Source organism: Myxine glutinosa, chromosome 5 (assembly GCF_964187855.1).
Source record: "Myxine glutinosa chromosome 5, kmMyxGlut1.1, whole genome shotgun sequence".
NCBI classification, from domain to species: domain Eukaryota; kingdom Metazoa; phylum Chordata; class Myxini; order Myxiniformes; family Myxinidae; genus Myxine; species Myxine glutinosa.
The window spans coordinates 182,400,353-182,423,392 of NC_136265.1; the positions used below are offsets into that span (position 1 = coordinate 182,400,353).

Below are 23,040 nucleotides of genomic sequence, written 5' to 3' on the forward strand. Positions count from 1 at the left end.
CATCCATACCGTATAAAAGTAGTGAATATCACGTAGTTTGAACACGTTTTGTGTGAGTATCCTGTATCTTGTTTACACCATCAATACCGTGTAAAGGTAGTGAATATCACGTAGTTTGAACACGTTTTGTGTGAGTATCCTGTATCTTGTTTACACCATCAATACCGTGTTAAGGTAGTGAATATCACGTAGTTTGAACACGTTTTGTGTGAGTATCTTGTTTATACCATCCATACCGTATAAAGGTAGTGAATATCACGTAGTTGGAACACGTTTTGTGTGAGTATCTTGTTTATACCATCCATACCGTATAAAGGTAGTGAATATCACGTAGTTTGAACACGTTTTGTGTGAGTATCTTGTTTATACCATCCATACCGTATAAAGGTAGTGAATATCACGTAGTTTGAACACGTTTTGTGTGAGTATCTTGTTTATACCATCCATACCGTATAAAGGTAGTGAATATCACGTAGTTGGAACACGTTTTGTGTGAGTATCTTGTTTATACCATCCATACCGTATAAAGGTAGTGAATATCACGTAGTTTGAACACGTTTTGTGTGAGTATCTTGTTTATACCATCCATACCGTATAAAGGTAGTGAATATCACGTAGTTGGAACACGTTTTGTGTGAGTATCTTGTTTACACCATCAATACCGTGTAAAGGTAGTGAATATCACGTAGTTTGAACACGTTTTGTGTGAGTATCCTGTATCTTGTTTACACCATCAATACCGTGTAAAGGTAGTGAATATCACGTAGTTTGAACACGTTTTGTGTGAGTATCTTGTTTATACCATCCATACCGTATAAAGGTAGTGAATATCACGTAGTTTGAACACGTTTTATGTGAGTATCTTGTTTATACCATCCATACCGTATAAAGGTAGTGAACATCACGTAGTTTGAACACGTTTTGTGTGAGTATCCTGTATCTTGTTTACACCATCAATACCGTGTAAAGGTAGTGAATATCACGTAGTTTGAATACGTTTTGTGTGAGTATCTTGTTTATACCATCCATACAGTGTTAAGGTAGTGAATATCACGTAGTTTGAACACGTTTTGTGTGAGTATCTTGTTTACACCATCCATACCGTGTAAAGGTAGTGAATATCACGTAGTTTGAACACGTTTTGTGTGAGTATCTTGTTTACACCATCCATACCGTGTTAAGGTAGTGAATATCACGTGGTTTGAACACGTTTTGTGTGAGTATCTTGTTTACACCATCCATACCGTGTTAAGGTAGTGAATATCACGTAGTCTGAACACGTTTTGTGTGAGTATCTTGTTTACACCATCCATACCGTGTAAAGGTAGTGAATATCACGTAGTTGGAACACGTTTTGTGTGAGTATCTTGTTTACACCATCCATACCGTATAAAGGTAGTGAATATCACGTAGTTTGAACACGTTTTGTGTGAGTATCTTGTTTACACCATCCATACCGTGTTAAGGTAGTGAATATCACGTAGTTTGAACACGTTTTGTGTGAGTATCTTGTTTACACCATCCATACCGTATAAAGGTAGTGAATATCACGTAGTTGGAACACGTTTTGTGTGAGTATCTTGTTTACACCATCCATACCGTATAAAGGTAGTGAATATCACGTAGTTGGAACACGTTTTGTGTGAGTATCTTGTTTATACCATCCATACCGTATAAAGGTAGTGAATATCACGTAGTTTGAACACGTTTTGTGTGAGTATCTTGTTTATACCATCCATACCGTATAAAGGTAGTGAATATCACGTAGTTTGAACACGTTTTGTGTGAGTATCTTGTTTATACCATCCATACCGTATAAAGGTAGTGAATATCACGTAGTTGGAACACGTTTTGTGTGAGTATCTTGTTTATACCATCCATACCGTATAAAGGTAGTGAATATCACGTAGTTTGAACACGTTTTGTGTGAGTATCTTGTTTATACCATCCATACCGTATAAAGGTAGTGAATATCACGTAGTTGGAACACGTTTTGTGTGAGTATCTTGTTTATACCATCCATACCGTATAAAGGTAGTGAATATCACGTAGTTTGAACACGTTTTGTGTGAGTATCCTGTATCTTGTTTACACCATCAATACCGTGTAAAGGTAGTGAATATCACGTAGTTTGAACACGTTTTGTGTGAGTATCTTGTTTATACCATCCATACCGTATAAAGGTAGTGAATATCACGTAGTTTGAACACGTTTTGTGTGAGTATCCTGTATCTTGTTTACACCATCAATACCGTGTAAAGGTAGTGAATATCACGTAGTTTGAACACGTTTTGTGTGAGTATCTTGTTTATACCATCCATACCGTATAAAGGTAGTGAATATCACGTAGTTTGAACACGTTTTGTGTGAGTATCTTGTTTACACCATCCATACCGTATAAAGGTAGTGAATATCACGTAGTTTGAACACGTTTTGTGTGAGTATCTTGTTTACACCATCCATACAGTGTTAAGGTAGTGAATATCACGTAGTTGGAACACGTTTTGTGTGAGTATCCTGTATCTTGTTTACACCATCAATACCGTATAAAGGTAGTGAATATCACGTAGTTGGAACACGTTTTGTGTGAGTATCCTGTATCTTGTTTACACCATCAATACCGTATAAAGGTAGTGAATATCACGTAGTTGGAACACGTTTTGTGTGAGTGTCTTGTTTACACCATCCATACCGTATAAAGGTAGTGAATATCACGTAGTTTGAACACGTTTTGTGTGAGTATCTTGTTTACACCATCCATACAGTGTTAAGGTAGTGAATATCACGTAGTTTGAACACGTTTTGTGTGAGTATCCTGTATCTTGTTTACACCATCAATACCGTGTAAAGGTAGTGAATATCACGTAGTTTGAACACGTTTTGTGTGAGTATCCTGTATCTTGTTTACACCATCAATACCGTATAAAGGTAGTGAATATCACGTAGTTTGAACACGTTTTGTGTGAGTATCTTGTTTATACCATCCATACCGTATAAAGGTAGTGAATATCACGTAGTTTGAACACGTTTTGTGTGAGTATCTTGTTTATACCATCCATACCGTATAAAGGTAGTGAATATCACGTAGTTTGAACACGTTTTGTGTGAGTATCTTGTTTATACCATCCATACAGTGTAAAGGTAGTGAATATCACGTAGTTGGAACACGTTTTGTGTGAGTATCCTGTATCTTGTTTACACCATCCATACCGTATAAAGGTAGTGAATATCACGTAGTTGGAACACGTTTTGTGTGAGTATCTTGTTTACACCATCCATACCGTATAAAGGTAGTGAATATCACGTAGTTGGAACACGTTTTGTGTGAGTATCTTGTTTATACCATCCATACCGTATAAAGGTAGTGAATATCACGTAGTTTGAACACGTTTTGTGTGAGTATCTTGTTTATACCATCCATACCGTATAAAGGTAGTGAATATCACGTAGTTTGAACACGTTTTGTGTGAGTATCTTGTTTACACCATCCATACCGTATAAAGGTAGTGAATATCACGTAGTTGGAACACGTTTTGTGTGAGTATCTTGTTTACACCATCAATACCGTGTAAAGGTAGTGAATATCACGTAGTTTGAACACGTTTTGTGTGAGTATCTTGTTTACACCATCCATACCGTGTTAAGGTAGTGAATATCACGTAGTCTGAACACGTTTTGTGTGAGTATCTTGTTTACACCATCCATACCGTGTAAAGGTAGTGAATATCACGTAGTTGGAACACGTTTTGTGTGAGTATCTTGTTTACACCATCCATACAGTGTTAAGGTAGTGAATATCACGTAGTTTGAACACGTTTTGTGTGAGTATCTTGTATCTTGTTTACACCATCCATACCGTGTAAAGGTAGTGAATATCACGTAGTTGGAACACGTTTTGTGTGAGTATCTTGTTTACACCATCCATACCGTGTAAAGGTAGTGAATATCACGTAGTTTGAACACGTTTTGTGTGAGTATCTTGTTTATACCATCCATACCGTATAAAGGTAGTGAATATCACGTAGTTTGAACACGTTTTGTGTGAGTATCTTGTTTATACCATCCATACCGTATAAAGGTAGTGAATATCACGTAGTTTGAACACGTTTTATGTGAGTATCTTGTTTATACCATCCATACCGTATAAAGGTAGTGAATATCACGTAGTTTGAACACGTTTTGTGTGAGTATCCTGTATCTTGTTTACACCATCAATACCGTGTAAAGGTAGTGAATATCACGTAGTTTGAACACGTTTTGTGTGAGTATCCTGTATCTTGTTTACACCATCAATACCGTGTAAAGGTAGTGAATATCACGTAGTTTGAACACGTTTTGTGTGAGTATCTTGTTTATACCATCCATACCGTATAAAGGTAGTGAATATCACGTAGTTGGAACACGTTTTGTGTGAGTATCTTGTTTATACCATCCATACCGTATAAAGGTAGTGAATATCACGTAGTTTGAACACGTTTTGTGTGAGTATCCTGTATCTTGTTTACACCATCAATACCGTGTAAAGGTAGTGAATATCACGTAGTTTGAACACGTTTTGTGTGAGTATCTTGTTTATACCATCCATACCGTATAAAGGTAGTGAATATCACGTAGTTGGAACACGTTTTGTGTGAGTATCTTGTTTATACCATCCATACCGTATAAAGGTAGTGAATATCACGTAGTTTGAACACGTTTTGTGTGAGTATCTTGTTTATACCATCCATACCGTATAAAGGTAGTGAATATCACGTAGTTTGAACACGTTTTGTGTGAGTATCTTGTTTATACCATCCATACCGTATAAAGGTAGTGAATATCACGTAGTTGGAACACGTTTTGTGTGAGTATCTTGTTTACACCATCAATACCGTGTAAAGGTAGTGAATATCACGTAGTTTGAACACGTTTTGTGTGAGTATCCTGTATCTTGTTTACACCATCAATACCGTGTAAAGGTAGTGAATATCACGTAGTTTGAACACGTTTTGTGTGAGTATCTTGTTTATACCATCCATACCGTATAAAGGTAGTGAATATCACGTAGTTTGAACACGTTTTATGTGAGTATCTTGTTTATACCATCCATACCGTATAAAGGTAGTGAATATCACGTAGTTTGAACACGTTTTGTGTGAGTATCTTGTTTATACCATCCATACCGTATAAAGGTAGTGAATATCACGTAGTTGGAACACGTTTTGTGTGAGTATCTTGTTTACACCATCCATACCGTATAAAGGTAGTGAATATCACGTAGTTTGAACACGTTTTGTGTGAGTATCTTGTTTACACCATCCATACCGTGTTAAGGTAGTGAATATCACGTAGTTTGAACACGTTTTGTGTGAGTATCTTGTTTACACCATCCATACCGTATAAAGGTAGTGAATATCACGTAGTTGGAACACGTTTTGTGTGAGTATCTTGTTTACACCATCCATACCGTATAAAGGTAGTGAATATCACGTAGTTGGAACACGTTTTGTGTGAGTATCTTGTTTATACCATCCATACCGTATAAAGGTAGTGAATATCACGTAGTTTGAACACGTTTTGTGTGAGTATCTTGTTTATACCATCCATACCGTATAAAGGTAGTGAATATCACGTAGTTGGAACACGTTTTGTGTGAGTATCTTGTTTACACCATCAATACCGTGTAAAGGTAGTGAATATCACGTAGTTTGAACACGTTTTGTGTGAGTATCTTGTTTATACCATCCATACCGTATAAAGGTAGTGAATATCACGTAGTTTGAACACGTTTTGTGTGAGTATCTTGTTTATACCATCCATACCGTATAAAGGTAGTGAATATCACGTAGTTGGAACACGTTTTGTGTGAGTATCTTGTTTATACCATCCATACCGTATAAAGGTAGTGAATATCACGTAGTTTGAACACGTTTTGTGTGAGTATCCTGTATCTTGTTTACACCATCAATACCGTGTAAAGGTAGTGAATATCACGTAGTTTGAACACGTTTTGTGTGAGTATCTTGTTTATACCATCCATACCGTATAAAGGTAGTGAATATCACGTAGTTTGAACACGTTTTGTGTGAGTATCTTGTTTATACCATCCATACCGTATAAAGGTAGTGAATATCACGTAGTTTGAACACGTTTTATGTGAGTATCTTGTTTATACCATCCATACCGTGTAAAGGTAGTGAATATCACGTAGTTTGAACACGTTTTGTGTGAGTATCTTGTTTACACCATCCATACCGTGTTAAGGTAGTGAATATCACGTAGTTTGAACACGTTTTGTGTGAGTATCTTGTTTATACCATCCATACCGTATAAAGGTAGTGAATATCACGTAGTTTGAATACGTTTTATGTGAGTATCTTGTTTACACCATCCATACAGTGTTAAGGTAGTGAATATCACGTGGTTTGAACACGTTTTGTGTGAGTATCTTGTTTACACCATCCATACCGTGTTAAGGTAGTGAATATCACGTAGTTGGAACACGTTTTGTGTGAGTATCTTGTTTACACCATCCATACCGTATAAAGGTAGTGAATATCACGTAGTTTGAACACGTTTTGTGTGAGTATCTTGTTTATACCATCCATACCGTATAAAGGTAGTGAATATCACGTAGTTTGAACACGTTTTGTGTGAGTATCTTGTTTATACCATCCATACCGTATAAAGGTAGTGAATATCACGTAGTTGGAACACGTTTTGTGTGAGTATCTTGTTTATACCATCCATACCGTATAAAGGTAGTGAATATCACGTAGTTTGAACACGTTTTGTGTGAGTATCTTGTATCTTGTTTACACCATCAATACCGTGTAAAGGTAGTGAATATCACGTAGTTGGAACACGTTTTATGTGAGTATCTTGTTTATACCATCCATACCGTATAAAGGTAGTGAATATCACGTAGTTGGAACACGTTTTGTGTGAGTATCTTGTTTATACCATCCATACCGTGTAAAGGTAGTGAATATCACGTAGTTGGAACACGTTTTGTGTGAGTATCTTGTTTATACCATCCATACCGTATAAAGGTAGTGAATATCACGTAGTTTGAACACGTTTTGTGTGAGTATCTTGTTTATACCATCCATACCGTATAAAGGTAGTGAATATCACGTAGTTTGAACACGTTTTGTGTGAGTATCCTGTATCTTGTTTACACCATCAATACCGTGTAAAGGTAGTGAATATCACGTAGTTTGAACACGTTTTGTGTGAGTATCCTGTATCTTGTTTACACCATCAATACCGTGTAAAGGTAGTGAATATCACGTAGTTTGAACACGTTTTGTGTGAGTATCTTGTTTATACCATCCATACCGTATAAAGGTAGTGAATATCACGTAGTTTGAACACGTTTTATGTGAGTATCTTGTTTATACCATCCATACCGTATAAAGGTAGTGAATATCACGTAGTTTGAACACGTTTTGTGTGAGTATCCTGTATCTTGTTTACACCATCAATACCGTGTAAAGGTAGTGAATATCACGTAGTTTGAACACGTTTTGTGTGAGTATCTTGTTTATACCATCCATACCGTATAAAGGTAGTGAATATCACGTAGTTGGAACACGTTTTGTGTGAGTATCTTGTTTATACCATCCATACCGTATAAAGGTAGTGAATATCACGTAGTTTGAACACGTTTTGTGTGAGTATCCTGTATCTTGTTTACACCATCAATACCGTGTAAAGGTAGTGAATATCACGTAGTTTGAATACGTTTTGTGTGAGTATCTTGTTTATACCATCCATACCGTATAAAGGTAGTGAATATCACGTAGTTTGAACACGTTTTGTGTGAGTATCCTGTATCTTGTTTACACCATCAATACCGTGTAAAGGTAGTGAATATCACGTAGTTTGAACACGTTTTGTGTGAGTATCCTGTATCTTGTTTACACCATCAATACCGTGTAAAGGTAGTGAATATCACGTAGTTTGAATACGTTTTGTGTGAGTATCTTGTTTATACCATCCATACCGTATAAAGGTAGTGAATATCACGTAGTTTGAATACGTTTTGTGTGAGTATCCTGTATCTTGTTTACACCATCAATACCGTGTAAAGGTAGTGAATATCACGTAGTTTGAACACGTTTTGTGTGAGTATCTTGTTTATACCATCCATACCGTATAAAGGTAGTGAATATCACGTAGTTTGAACACGTTTTGTGTGAGTATCTTGTTTATACCATCCATACCGTGTAAAGGTAGTGAATATCACGTAGTTTGAACACGTTTTATGTGAGTATCTTGTTTATACCATCCATACCGTATAAAGGTAGTGAATATCACGTAGTTTGAACACGTTTTGTGTGAGTATCCTGTATCTTGTTTACACCATCAATACCGTGTAAAGGTAGTGAATATCACGTAGTTTGAACACGTTTTGTGTGAGTATCTTGTTTACACCATCCATACCGTGTAAAGGTAGTGAATATCACGTAGTTTGAACACGTTTTGTGTGAGTATCTTGTATCTTGTTTACACCATCAATACCGTGTAAAGGTAGTGAATATCACGTAGTTTGAACACGTTTTGTGTGAGTATCTTGTATCTTGTTTACACCATCCATACCGTGTAAAGGTAGTGAATATCACATAGTTGGAACACGTTTTGTGTGAGTATCTTGTTTACACCATCAATACCGTGTAAAGGTAGTGAATATCACGTAGTTGGAACACGTTTTATGTGAGTATCTTGTTTACACCATCCATACCGTGTAAAGGTAGTGAATATCACGTAGTTGGAACACGTTTTATGTGAGTATCTTGTATCTTGTTTATACCATCCATACCGTATAAAGGTAGTGAATATCACGTAGTTGGAACACGTTTTATGTGAGTATCTTGTTTACACCATCCATACCGTGTAAAGGTAGTGAATATCACGTAGTTGGAACACGTTTTATGTGAGTATCTTGTTTACACCATCCATATCGTGTTATGGTAGTGAATATCACGTAGTTGGAACACGTTTTGTGTGAGTATCTTGTTTACACCATCCATATCGTGTTATGGTAGTGAATATCACGTAGTTGGAACACGTTTTGTGTGAGTATCTTGTTTACACCATCCATATCGTGTTATGGTAGTGAATATCACGTAGTTGGAACACGTTTTGTGTGAGTATCTTGTTTACACCATCCATATCGTGTTATGGTAGTGAATATCACGGAGTTGGAACACGTTTTATGTGAGTATCTTGTTTACACCATCCATATCGTGTTATGGTAGTGAATATCACGTAGTTGGAACACGTTTTGTGTGAGTATCTTGTTTACACCATCCATACAGTGTTAAGGTAGTGAATATCACGTAGTTGGAACACGTTTTGTGTGAGTATCTTGTTTACACCATCAATACAGTGTTAAGGTAGTGAATATCACGTAGTTGGAACACGCTTTGTGTGAGTATCTTGTTTACACCATCCATACAGTGTTAAGGTAGTGAATATCACGTAGTTGGAACACGTTTTGTGTGAGTATCTTGTTTACACCATCCATACAGTGTTAAGGTAGTGAATATCACGTAGTTGGAACACGTTTTGTGTGAGTATCTTGTTTATACCATCCATACCGTATAAAGGTAGTGAATATCACGAAGTTTGAACACGTTTTATGTGAGTATCTTGTTTATACCATCCATACCGTATAAAGGTAGTGAATATCACGTAGTTGGAACACGCTTTGTGTGAGTATCTTGTTTACACCATCCATACAGTGTAAAGGTAGTGAATATCACGTAGTTGGAACACGTTTTATGTGAGTATCTTGTTTACACCATCCATATCGTGTTATGGTAGTGAATATCACGTAGTTGGAACACGTTTTGTGTGAGTATCTTGTTTACACCATCCATATCGTGTTATGGTAGTGAATATCACGGAGTTGGAACACGTTTTATGTGAGTATCTTGTTTACACCATCCATATCGTGTTATGGTAGTGAATATCACGTAGTTGGAACACGTTTTGTGTGAGTATCTTGTTTACACCATCCATACAGTGTTAAGGTAGTGAATATCACGTAGTTGGAACACGTTTTGTGTGAGTATCTTGTTTACACCATCAATACAGTGTTAAGGTAGTGAATATCACGTAGTTGGAACACGCTTTGTGTGAGTATCTTGTTTACACCATCCATACAGTGTTAAGGTAGTGAATATCACGTAGTTGGAACACGTTTTGTGTGAGTATCTTGTTTACACCATCCATACAGTGTTAAGGTAGTGAATATCACGTAGTTGGAACACGTTTTGTGTGAGTATCTTGTTTATACCATCCATACCGTATAAAGGTAGTGAATATCACGAAGTTTGAACACGTTTTATGTGAGTATCTTGTTTATACCATCCATACCGTATAAAGGTAGTGAATATCACGTAGTTGGAACACGCTTTGTGTGAGTATCTTGTTTACACCATCCATACAGTGTTAAGGTAGAGAATATCACGTAGTTGGAACACGTTTTGTGTGAGTATCTTGTTTACACCATCCATACAGTGTAAAGGTAGTGAATATCACGTAGTTGGAACACGTTTTGTGTGAGTATCTTGTTTACACCATCCATACAGTGTTAAGGTAGAGAATATCACGTAGTTGGAACACGTTTTGTGTGAGTATCTTGTTTACACCATCCATACAGTGTTAAGGTAGAGAATATCACGTAGTTTGAACACGTTTTGTGTGAGTATCTTGTTTACACCATCCATACAGTGTTAAGGTAGAGAATATCACGTAGTTGGAACACGTTTTGTGTGAGTATCTTGTTTACACCATCCATACCGTGTAAAGGTAGTGAATATCACGTAGTTGGAACACGTTTTGTGTGAGTATCTTGTTTACACCATCCATACAGTGTTAAGGTAGTGAATATCACGTAGTTGGAACACGTTTTATGTGAGTATCTTGTTTACACCATCCATACAGTGTTAAGGTAGTGAATATCACGTAGTTGGAACACGTTTTGTGTGAGTATCTTGTTTACACCATCCATACAGTGTTAAGGTAGTGAATATCACGTAGTTGGAACACGCTTTGTGTGAGTATCTTGTTTACACCATCCATACAGTGTTAAGGTAGTGAATATCACGTAGTTGGAACACGTTTTGTGTGAGTATCTTGTTTACACCATCCATACAGTGTTAAGGTAGTGAATATCACGTAGTTGGAACACGTTTTGTGTGAGTATCTTGTTTATACCATCCATACCGTATAAAGGTAGTGAATATCACGTAGTTTGAACACGTTTTATGTGAGTATCTTGTTTATACCATCCATACCGTATAAAGGTAGTGAATATCACGTAGTTGGAACACGCTTTGTGTGAGTATCTTGTTTATACCATCCATACCGTATAAAGGTAGTGAATATCACGTAGTTTGAACACGTTTTGTGTGAGTATCTTGTTTACACCATCCATACAGTGTTAAGGTAGTGAATATCACGTAGTTTGAACACGTTTTGTGTGAGTATCCTGTATCTTGTTTACACCATCAATACCGTGTAAAGGTAGTGAATATCACGTAGTTTGAACACGTTTTGTGTGAGTATCCTGTATCTTGTTTACACCATCAATACCGTATAAAGGTAGTGAATATCACGTAGTTTGAACACGTTTTGTGTGAGTATCTTGTTTATACCATCCATACCGTATAAAGGTAGTGAATATCACGTAGTTTGAACACGTTTTGTGTGAGTATCTTGTTTATACCATCCATACCGTATAAAGGTAGTGAATATCACGTAGTTTGAACACGTTTTGTGTGAGTATCTTGTTTATACCATCCATACAGTGTAAAGGTAGTGAATATCACGTAGTTGGAACACGTTTTGTGTGAGTATCCTGTATCTTGTTTACACCATCCATACCGTATAAAGGTAGTGAATATCACGTAGTTGGAACACGTTTTGTGTGAGTATCTTGTTTACACCATCCATACCGTATAAAGGTAGTGAATATCACGTAGTTTGAACACGTTTTGTGTGAGTATCTTGTTTATACCATCCATACCGTGTAAAGGTAGTGAATATCACGTAGTTTGAACACGTTTTGTGTGAGTATCTTGTTTATACCATCCATACCGTATAAAGGTAGTGAATATCACGTAGTTTGAACACGTTTTGTGTGAGTATCTTGTTTACACCATCCATACCGTATAAAGGTAGTGAATATCACGTAGTTGGAACACGTTTTGTGTGAGTATCTTGTTTACACCATCAATACCGTGTAAAGGTAGTGAATATCACGTAGTTTGAACACGTTTTGTGTGAGTATCTTGTTTACACCATCCATACCGTGTAAAGGTAGTGAATATCACGTAGTCTGAACACGTTTTGTGTGAGTATCTTGTTTACACCATCCATACCGTGTAAAGGTAGTGAATATCACGTAGTTGGAACACGTTTTGTGTGAGTATCTTGTTTACACCATCCATACAGTGTTAAGGTAGTGAATATCACGTAGTTTGAACACGTTTTGTGTGAGTATCTTGTTTACACCATCCATACCGTGTAAAGGTAGTGAATATCACGTAGTTGGAACACGTTTTGTGTGAGTATCTTGTTTACACCATCCATACCGTGTAAAGGTAGTGAATATCACGTAGTTTGAACACGTTTTGTGTGAGTATCTTGTTTATACCATCCATACCGTGTAAAGGTAGTGAATATCACGTAGTTTGAACACGTTTTGTGTGAGTATCTTGTTTACACCATCCATACCGTGTAAAGGTAGTGAATATCACGTAGTTTGAACACGTTTTGTGTGAGTATCCTGTATCTTGTTTACACCATCAATACCGTGTAAAGGTAGTGAATATCACGTAGTTTGAACACGTTTTGTGTGAGTATCCTGTATCTTGTTTACACCATCAATACCGTGTAAAGGTAGTGAATATCACGTAGTTTGAACACGTTTTGTGTGAGTATCTTGTTTATACCATCCATACCGTATAAAGGTAGTGAATATCACGTAGTTGGAACACGTTTTGTGTGAGTATCTTGTTTATACCATCCATACCGTATAAAGGTAGTGAATATCACGTAGTTTGAACACGTTTTGTGTGAGTATCCTGTATCTTGTTTACACCATCAATACCGTGTAAAGGTAGTGAATATCACGTAGTTTGAACACGTTTTGTGTGAGTATCTTGTTTATACCATCCATACCGTATAAAGGTAGTGAATATCACGTAGTTGGAACACGTTTTGTGTGAGTATCTTGTTTATACCATCCATACCGTATAAAGGTAGTGAATATCACGTAGTTTGAACACGTTTTGTGTGAGTATCTTGTTTATACCATCCATACCGTATAAAGGTAGTGAATATCACGTAGTTTGAACACGTTTTGTGTGAGTATCTTGTTTATACCATCCATACCGTATAAAGGTAGTGAATATCACGTAGTTGGAACACGTTTTGTGTGAGTATCTTGTTTACACCATCAATACCGTGTAAAGGTAGTGAATATCACGTAGTTTGAACACGTTTTGTGTGAGTATCCTGTATCTTGTTTACACCATCAATACCGTGTAAAGGTAGTGAATATCACGTAGTTTGAACACGTTTTGTGTGAGTATCTTGTTTATACCATCCATACCGTATAAAGGTAGTGAATATCACGTAGTTTGAACACGTTTTATGTGAGTATCTTGTTTATACCATCCATACCGTATAAAGGTAGTGAATATCACGTAGTTTGAACACGTTTTGTGTGAGTATCTTGTTTATACCATCCATACCGTATAAAGGTAGTGAATATCATGTAGTTGGAACACGTTTTGTGTGAGTATCTTGTTTACACCATCCATACCGTATAAAGGTAGTGAATATCACGTAGTTTGAACACGTTTTGTGTGAGTATCTTGTTTACACCATCCATACCGTGTTAAGGTAGTGAATATCACGTAGTTTGAACACGTTTTGTGTGAGTATCTTGTTTACACCATCCATACCGTATAAAGGTAGTGAATATCACGTAGTTGGAACACGTTTTGTGTGAGTATCTTGTTTACACCATCCATACCGTATAAAGGTAGTGAATATCACGTAGTTGGAACACGTTTTGTGTGAGTATCTTGTTTATACCATCCATACCGTATAAAGGTCGTGAATATCACGTAGTTTGAACACGTTTTGTGTGAGTATCTTGTTTATACCATCCATACCGTATAAAGGTAGTGAATATCACGTAGTTGGAACACGTTTTGTGTGAGTATCTTGTTTACACCATCAATACCGTGTAAAGGTAGTGAATATCACGTAGTTTGAACACGTTTTGTGTGAGTATCTTGTTTATACCATCCATACCGTATAAAGGTAGTGAATATCACGTAGTTTGAACACGTTTTGTGTGAGTATCTTGTTTATACCATCCATACCGTATAAAGGTAGTGAATATCACGTAGTTGGAACACGTTTTGTGTGAGTATCTTGTTTATACCATCCATACCGTATAAAGGTAGTGAATATCACGTAGTTTGAACACGTTTTGTGTGAGTATCTTGTTTATACCATCCATACCGTATAAAGGTAGTGAATATCACGTAGTTGGAACACGTTTTGTGTGAGTATCTTGTTTATACCATCCATACCGTATAAAGGTAGTGAATATCACGTAGTTTGAACACGTTTTGTGTGAGTATCCTGTATCTTGTTTACACCATCAATACCGTGTAAAGGTAGTGAATATCACGTAGTTTGAACACGTTTTGTGTGAGTATCTTGTTTATCCCATCCATACCGTATAAAGGTAGTGAATATCACGTAGTTTGAACACGTTTTATGTGAGTATCTTGTTTATACCATCCATACCGTATAAAGGTAGTGAATATCACGTAGTTTGAACACGTTTTGTGTGAGTATCTTGTTTATACCATCCATACCGTATAAAGGTAGTGAATATCACGTAGTTTGAACACGTTTTATGTGAGTATCTTGTTTATACCATCCATACCGTGTAAAGGTAGTGAATATCACGTAGTTTGAACACGTTTTGTGTGAGTATCTTGTTTACACCATCCATACCGTGTTAAGGTAGTGAATATCACGTAGTTTGAACACGTTTTGTGTGAGTATCTTGTTTATACCATCCATACCGTATAAAGGTAGTGAATATCACGTAGTTTGAATACGTTTTATGTGAGTATCTTGTTTACACCATCCATACAGTGTTAAGGTAGTGAATATCACGTGGTTTGAACACGTTTTGTGTGAGTATCTTGTTTACACCATCCATACCGTGTTAAGGTAGTGAATATCACGTAGTTGGAACACGTTTTGTGTGAGTATCTTGTTTACACCATCCATACCGTATAAAGGTAGTGAATATCACGTAGTTTGAACACGTTTTGTGTGAGTATCTTGTTTATACCATCCATACCGTATAAAGGTAGTGAATATCACGTAGTTTGAACACGTTTTGTGTGAGTATCTTGTTTATACCATCCATACCGTATAAAGGTAGTGAATATCACGTAGTTGGAACACGTTTTGTGTGAGTATCTTGTTTATACCATCCATACCGTATAAAGGTAGTGAATATCACGTAGTTTGAACACGTTTTGTGTGAGTATCTTGTATCTTGTTTACACCATCAATACCGTGTAAAGGTAGTGAATATCACGTAGTTGGAACACGTTTTATGTGAGTATCTTGTTTATACCATCCATACCGTATAAAGGTAGTGAATATCACGTAGTTGGAACACGTTTTGTGTGAGTATCTTGTTTATACCATCCATACCGTATAAAGGTAGTGAATATCACGTAGTTTGAACACGTTTTGTGTGAGTATCTTGTATCTTGTTTACACCATCCATACCGTGTAAAGGTAGTGAATATCACGTAGTTTGAACACGTTTTGTGTGAGTATCTTGTATCTTGTTTACACCATCAATACCGTGTAAAGGTAGTGAATATCACGTAGTTGGAACACGTTTTATGTGAGTATCTTGTTTACACCATCCATACCGTGTAAAGGTAGTGAATATCACGTAGTTGGAACACGTTTTGTGTGAGTATCTTGTTTATACCATCCATACCGTATAAAGGTAGTGAATATCACGTAGTTTGAACACGTTTTGTGTGAGTATCTTGTTTATACCATCCATACCGTATAAAGGTAGTGAATATCACGTAGTTTGAACACGTTTTGTGTGAGTATCCTGTATCTTGTTTACACCATCAATACCGTGTAAAGGTAGTGAATATCACGTAGTTTGAACACGTTTTGTGTGAGTATCCTGTATCTTGTTTACACCATCAATACCGTGTAAAGGTAGTGAATATCACGTAGTTTGAACACGTTTTGTGTGAGTATCTTGTTTATACCATCCATACCGTATAAAGGTAGTGAATATCACGTAGTTTGAACACGTTTTGTGTGAGTATCTTGTTTATACCATCCATACCGTATAAAGGTAGTGAATATCACGTAGTTTGAACACGTTTTGTGTGAGTATCCTGTATCTTGTTTACACCATCAATACCGTGTAAAGGTAGTGAATATCACGTAGTTTGAACACGTTTTGTGTGAGTATCTTGTTTATACCATCCATACCGTATAAAGGTAGTGAATATCACGTAGTTGGAACACGTTTTGTGTGAGTATCTTGTTTATACCATCCATACCGTATAAAGGTAGTGAATATCACGTAGTTTGAACACGTTTTGTGTGAGTATCCTGTATCTTGTTTACACCATCAATACCGTGTAAAGGTAGTGAATATCACGTAGTTTGAATACGTTTTGTGTGAGTATCTTGTTTATACCATCCATACCGTATAAAGGTAGTGAATATCACGTAGTTTGAACACGTTTTGTGTGAGTATCCTGTATCTTGTTTACACCATCAATACCGTGTAAAGGTAGTGAATATCACGTAGTTTGAACACGTTTTGTGTGAGTATCCTGTATCTTGTTTACACCATCAATACCGTGTAAAGGTAGTGAATATCACGTAGTTTGAATACGTTTTGTGTGAGTATCTTGTTTATACCATCCATACCGTATAAAGGTAGTGAATATCACGTAGTTTGAATACGTTTTGTGTGAGTATCCTGTATCTTGTTTACACCATCAATACCGTGTAAAGGTAGTGAATATCACGTAGTTTGAACACGTTTTGTGTGAGTATCTTGTTTATACCATCCATACCGTATAAAGGTAGTGAATATCACGTAGTTTGAACACGTTTTGTGTGAGTATCTTGTTTATACCATCCATACCGTGTAAAGGTAGTGAATATCACGTAGTTTGAACACGTTTTATGTGAGTATCTTGTTTATACCATCCATACCGTATAAAGGTAGTGAATATCACGTAGTTTGAACACGTTTTGTGTGAGTATCCTGTATCTTGTTTACACCATCAATACCGTGTAAAGGTAGTGAATATCACATAGTTTGAACACGTTTTGTGTGAGTATCTTGTTTACACCATCAATACCGTGTAAAGGTAGTGAATATCACGTAGTTTGAACACGTTTTGTGTGAGTATCTTGTTTACACCATCCATACCGTGTAAAGGTAGTGAATATCACGTAGTTTGAACACGTTTTGTGTGAGTATCTTGTATCTTGTTTACACCATCAATACCGTGTAAAGGTAGTGAATATCACATAGTTTGAACACGTTTTGTGTGAGTATCTTGTATCTTGTTTACACCATCCATACCGTGTAAAGGTAGTGAATATCACATAGTTGGAACACGTTTTGTGTGAGTATCTTGTTTACACCATCAATACCGTGTAAAGGTAGTGAATATCACGTAGTTGGAACACGTTTTATGTGAGTATCTTGTTTACACCATCCATACCGTGTAAAGGTAGTGAATATCACGTAGTTGGAACACGTTTTATGTGAGTATCTTGTATCTTGTTTATACCATCCATACCGTATAAAGGTAGTGAATATCACGTAGTTGGAACACGTTTTATGTGAGTATCTTGTTTACACCATCCATACCGTGTAAAGGTAGTGAATATCACGTAGTTGGAACACGTTTTATGTGAGTATCTTGTTTACACCATCCATATCGTGTTATGGTAGTGAATATCACGTAGTTGGAACACGTTTTGTGTGAGTATCTTGTTTACACCATCCATATCGTGTTATGGTAGTGAATATCACGGAGTTGGAACACGTTTTATGTGAGTATCTTGTTTACACCATCCATATCGTGTTATGGTAGTGAATATCACGTAGTTGGAACACGTTTTGTGTGAGTATCTTGTTTACACCATCCATACAGTGTTAAGGTAGTGAATATCACGTAGTTGGAACACGTTTTGTGTGAGTATCTTGTTTACACCATCAATACAGTGTTAAGGTAGTGAATATCACGTAGTTGGAACACGCTTTGTGTGAGTATCTTGTTTACACCATCCATACAGTGTTAAGGTAGTGAATATCACGTAGTTGGAACACGTTTTGTGTGAGTATCTTGTTTACACCATCCATACAGTGTTAAGGTAGTGAATATCACGTAGTTGGAACACGTTTTGTGTGAGTATCTTGTTTATACCATCCATACCGTATAAAGGTAGTGAATATCACGAAGTTTGAACACGTTTTATGTGAGTATCTTGTTTATACCATCCATACCGTATAAAGGTAGTGAATATCACGTAGTTGGAACACGCTTTGTGTGAGTATCTTGTTTACACCATCCATACAGTGTAAAGGTAGTGAATATCACGTAGTTGGAACACGTTTTGTGTGAGTATCTTGTTTACACCATCCATACAGTGTAAAGGTAGTGAATATCACGTAGTTGGAACACGTTTTGTGTGAGTATCTTGTTTACACCATCCATACAGTGTTAAGGTAGAGAATATCACGTAGTTGGAACACGTTTTGTGTGAGTATCTTGTTTACACCATCCATACAGTGTTAAGGTAGTGAATATCACGTAGTTGGAACACGTTTTATGTGAGTATCTTGTTTACACCATCCATACAGTGTTAAGGTAGTGAATATCACGTAGTTGGAACACGTTTTGTGTGAGTATCTTGTTTACACCATCCATACAGTGTTAAGGTAGTGAATATCACGTAGTTGGAACACGCTTTGTGTGAGTATCTTGTTTACACCATCCATACAGTGTTAAGGTAGTGAATATCACGTAGTTGGAACACGTTTTGTGTGAGTATCTTGTTTACACCATCCATACAGTGTTAAGGTAGTGAATATCACGTAGTTGGAACACGTTTTGTGTGAGTATCTTGTTTATACCATCCATACCGTATAAAGGTAGTGAATATCACGTAGTTTGAACACGTTTTATGTGAGTATCTTGTTTATACCATCCATACCGTATAAAGGTAGTGAATATCACGTAGTTGGAACACGTTTTGTGTGAGTATCTTGTTTATACCATCCATACCGTATAAAGGTAGTGAATATCACGTAGTTGGAACACGTTTTGTGTGAGTATCTTGTTTACACCATCCATACCGTGTAAAGGTAGTGAATATCACGTAGTTGGAACACGTTTTGTGTGAGTATCTTGTTTACACCATCCATACAGTGTTAAGGTAGTGAATATCACGTAGTTGGAACACGTTTTATGTGAGTATCTTGTTTACACCATCCATACAGTGTTAAGGTAGTGAATATCACGTAGTTGGAACACGTTTTATGTGAGTATCTTGTTTACACCATCCATACAGTGTTAAGGTAGTGAATATCACGTAGTTGGAACACGCTTTGTGTGAGTATCTTGTTTACACCATCCATACAGTGTAAAGGTAGTGAATATCACGTAGTTGGAACACGTTTTGTGTGAGTATCTTGTTTACACCATCCATACAGTGTTAAGGTAGTGAATATCACGTAGTTGGAACACGTTTTGTGTGAGTATCTTGTTTACACCATCCATACAGTGTAAAGGTAGTGAATATCACGTAGTTGGAACACGTTTTGTGTGAGTATCTTGTTTACACCATCCATACCGTGTTAAGGTCGTGAATATCACGTAGTTGGAACACGTTTTGTGTGAGTATCTTGTTTACACCATCCATACAGTGATAAGGTCGTGAATATCACGTAGTTGGAACACGTTTTGTGTGAGTATCTTGTTTACACCATCCATACCGTGTAAAGGTAGTGAATATCACGTAGTTGGAACACGTTTTATGTGAGTATCCTGTTTACACCATCCATACAGTGTTAAGGTAGTGAATATCACGTAGTTGGAACACGTTTTGTGTGAGTATCTTGTTTACACCATCCATACCGTGTAAAGGTAGTGAATATCACGTAGTTGGAACACGTTTTATGTGAGTATCTTGTTTACACCATCCATACCGTGTAAAGGTAGTGAATATCACGTAGTTGGAACACGCACGTTTTGTGTGAGTATCTTGTTTACACCATCCATACAGTGTTAAGGTAGTGAATATCACGTAGTTGGAACACGTTTTGTGTGAGTATCTTGTTTACACCATCCATACAGTGTTAAGGTAGTGAATATCACGTCGTTGGAACACGTTTTGTGTGAGTATCTTGTTTACACCATCAATACAGTGTTAAGGTAGTGAATATCACGTAGTTGGAACACGTTTTGTGTGAGTATCTTGTTTACACCATCCATACAGTGTTAAGGTAGTGAATATCACGTAGTTGGAACACGTTTTATGTGAGTATCTTGTTTACACCATCCATACCGTGTAAAGGTAGTGAATATCACGTAGTTGGAACACGTTTTGTGTGAGTATCTTGTTTACACCATCCATACAGTGTTAAGGTAGTGAATATCACGTAGTTGGAACACGTTTTGTGTGAGTATCTTGTTTACACCATCCATACAGTGTTAAGGTAGTGAATATCACGTAGTTGGAACACGTTTTATGTGAGTATCTTGTTTACACCATCCATACAGTGTTAAGGTAGTGAATATCACGTAGTTGGAACACGTTTTATGTGAGTATCTTGTTTACACCATCCATACAGTGTTAAAGTAGTGAATATCACGTAGTTGGAACACGTTTTGTGTGAGTATCTTGTTTACACCATCCATACAGTGTTAAAGTAGTGAATATCACGTAGTTGGAACACGTTTTATGTGAGTATCTTGTTTACACCATCCATGCAGTGTTAAGGTAGTGAATATCACGTAGTTGGAACACGTTTTATGTGAGTATCTTGTTTACACCATCCATACCGTGTAAAGGTAGTGAATATCACGTAGTTTGAACAAGTTTTATGTGAGTATCTTGTTTACACCATCCATACAGTGTTAAGGTAGTGAATATCACGTAGTTGGAACACGTTTTATGTGAGTATCTTGTTTACACCATCCATACAGTGTTAAGGTAGTGAATATCACGTAGTTGGAACACGTTTTATGTGAGTATCTTGTTTACACCATCCATACAGTGTTAAAGTAGTGAATATCACGTAGTTGGAACACGTTTTATGTGAGTATCTTGTTTACACCATCCATGCAGTGTTAAGGTAGTGAATATCACGGAGTTGGAACACGTTTTATGCGAGTATCTTGTTTACACCATCCATACCGTGTAAAGGTAGTGAATATCACGTAGTTTGAACACGTTTTATGTGAGTATCTTGTATCTTGTTTACACCATCCATACCGTGTAAAGGTAGTGAATATCACGGAGTTGGAACACGTTTTATGTGAGTATCTTGTTTACACCATCCATACCGTGTTAAGGTAGTGAATATCACGTAGTTGGAACACGTTTTATGTGAGTATCTTGTTTACACCATCCATACCGTGTTAAGGTAGTGAATATCACGGAGTTGGAACACGTTTTATGTGAGTATCTTGTTTCTTGTTTACACCATCCATACCGTGTAAAGGTAGTGAATATCACGAAGTTGGAACACGTTTTATGTGAGTATCTTGTTTCTTGTTTACACCATCCATACCGTGTAAAGGTAGTGAATATCACGGAGTTGGAACACGTTTTATGCGAGTATCTTGTTTACACCATCCATACCGTGTAAAGGTAGTGAATATCACGTAGTTGGAACACGTTTTATGTGAGTATCTTGTTTCTTGTTTACACCATCCATACCGTGTAAAGGTAGTGAATATCACGGAGTTGGAACACGTTTTATGTGAGTATCTTGTTTCTTGTTTACACCATCCATACCGTGTAAAGGTAGTGAATATCATGTCGTTGGAACACTTTTTGTGTGAGTATCTTGTTTCTTGTTTACACCATCCATACAGTGTTAAGGTAGTGAATATCACGTAGTTGGAACACTTTTTGTGTGAGTATCTTGTTTACACCATCCATACAGTGTTAAGGTAGTGAATATCACGTAGTTGGAACACGTTTTGTGTGAGTATCTTGTTTACACCATCCATACAGTGTTAAGGTAGTGAATATCACGTAGTTGGAACACGTTTTGTGTGAGTATCTTGTTTACACCATCCATACAGTGTTAAGGTAGTGAATATCACGTAGTTGGAACACGTTTTGTGTGAGTATCTTGTTTACACCATCCATACAGTGTTAAGGTAGTGAATATCACGTAGTTGGAACACGTTTTATGGGAGTATCTTGTTTACACCATCCATACCGTGTAAAGGTAGTGAATATCACGTAGTTGGAACACGTTTTATGTGAGTATCTTGTTTACACCATCCATACCGTGTAAAGGTAGTGAATATCACGTAGTTGGAACACGCACGTTTTGTGTGAGTATCTTGTTTACACCATCCATACAGTGTTAAGGTAGTGAATATCACGTAGTTGGAACACGTTTTATGTGAGTATCTTGTTTACACCATCCATACAGTGTTAAGGTAGTGAATATCACGTAGTTGGAACACGTTTTATGTGAGTATCGTGTTTACACCATCCATACCGTGTTAAGGAATGAATATCACGTAGTTGGAACACGTTTTATGTGAGTATCTTGTTTACACCATCCATACAGTGTTAAGGTAGTGAATATCACGTAGTTGGAACACGTTTTATGTGAGTATCTTGTTTACACCATCCATACAGTGTTAAGGTAGTGAATATCACGTAGTTGGAACACGTTTTATGTGA

The 23,040-nt window shown here is 36.9% G+C and overlaps 1 protein-coding gene across 10 annotated transcripts in view; it reads left to right on the forward strand.

Annotated features, from left to right (window-relative positions):
• The window catches only part of LOC137412527 (uncharacterized), a 149,389-nt gene that overhangs the window by 12,116 nt on the left and 114,233 nt on the right, over nucleotides 1–23,040 (forward strand). The gene's annotated exons all lie outside the window — the stretch shown is intronic.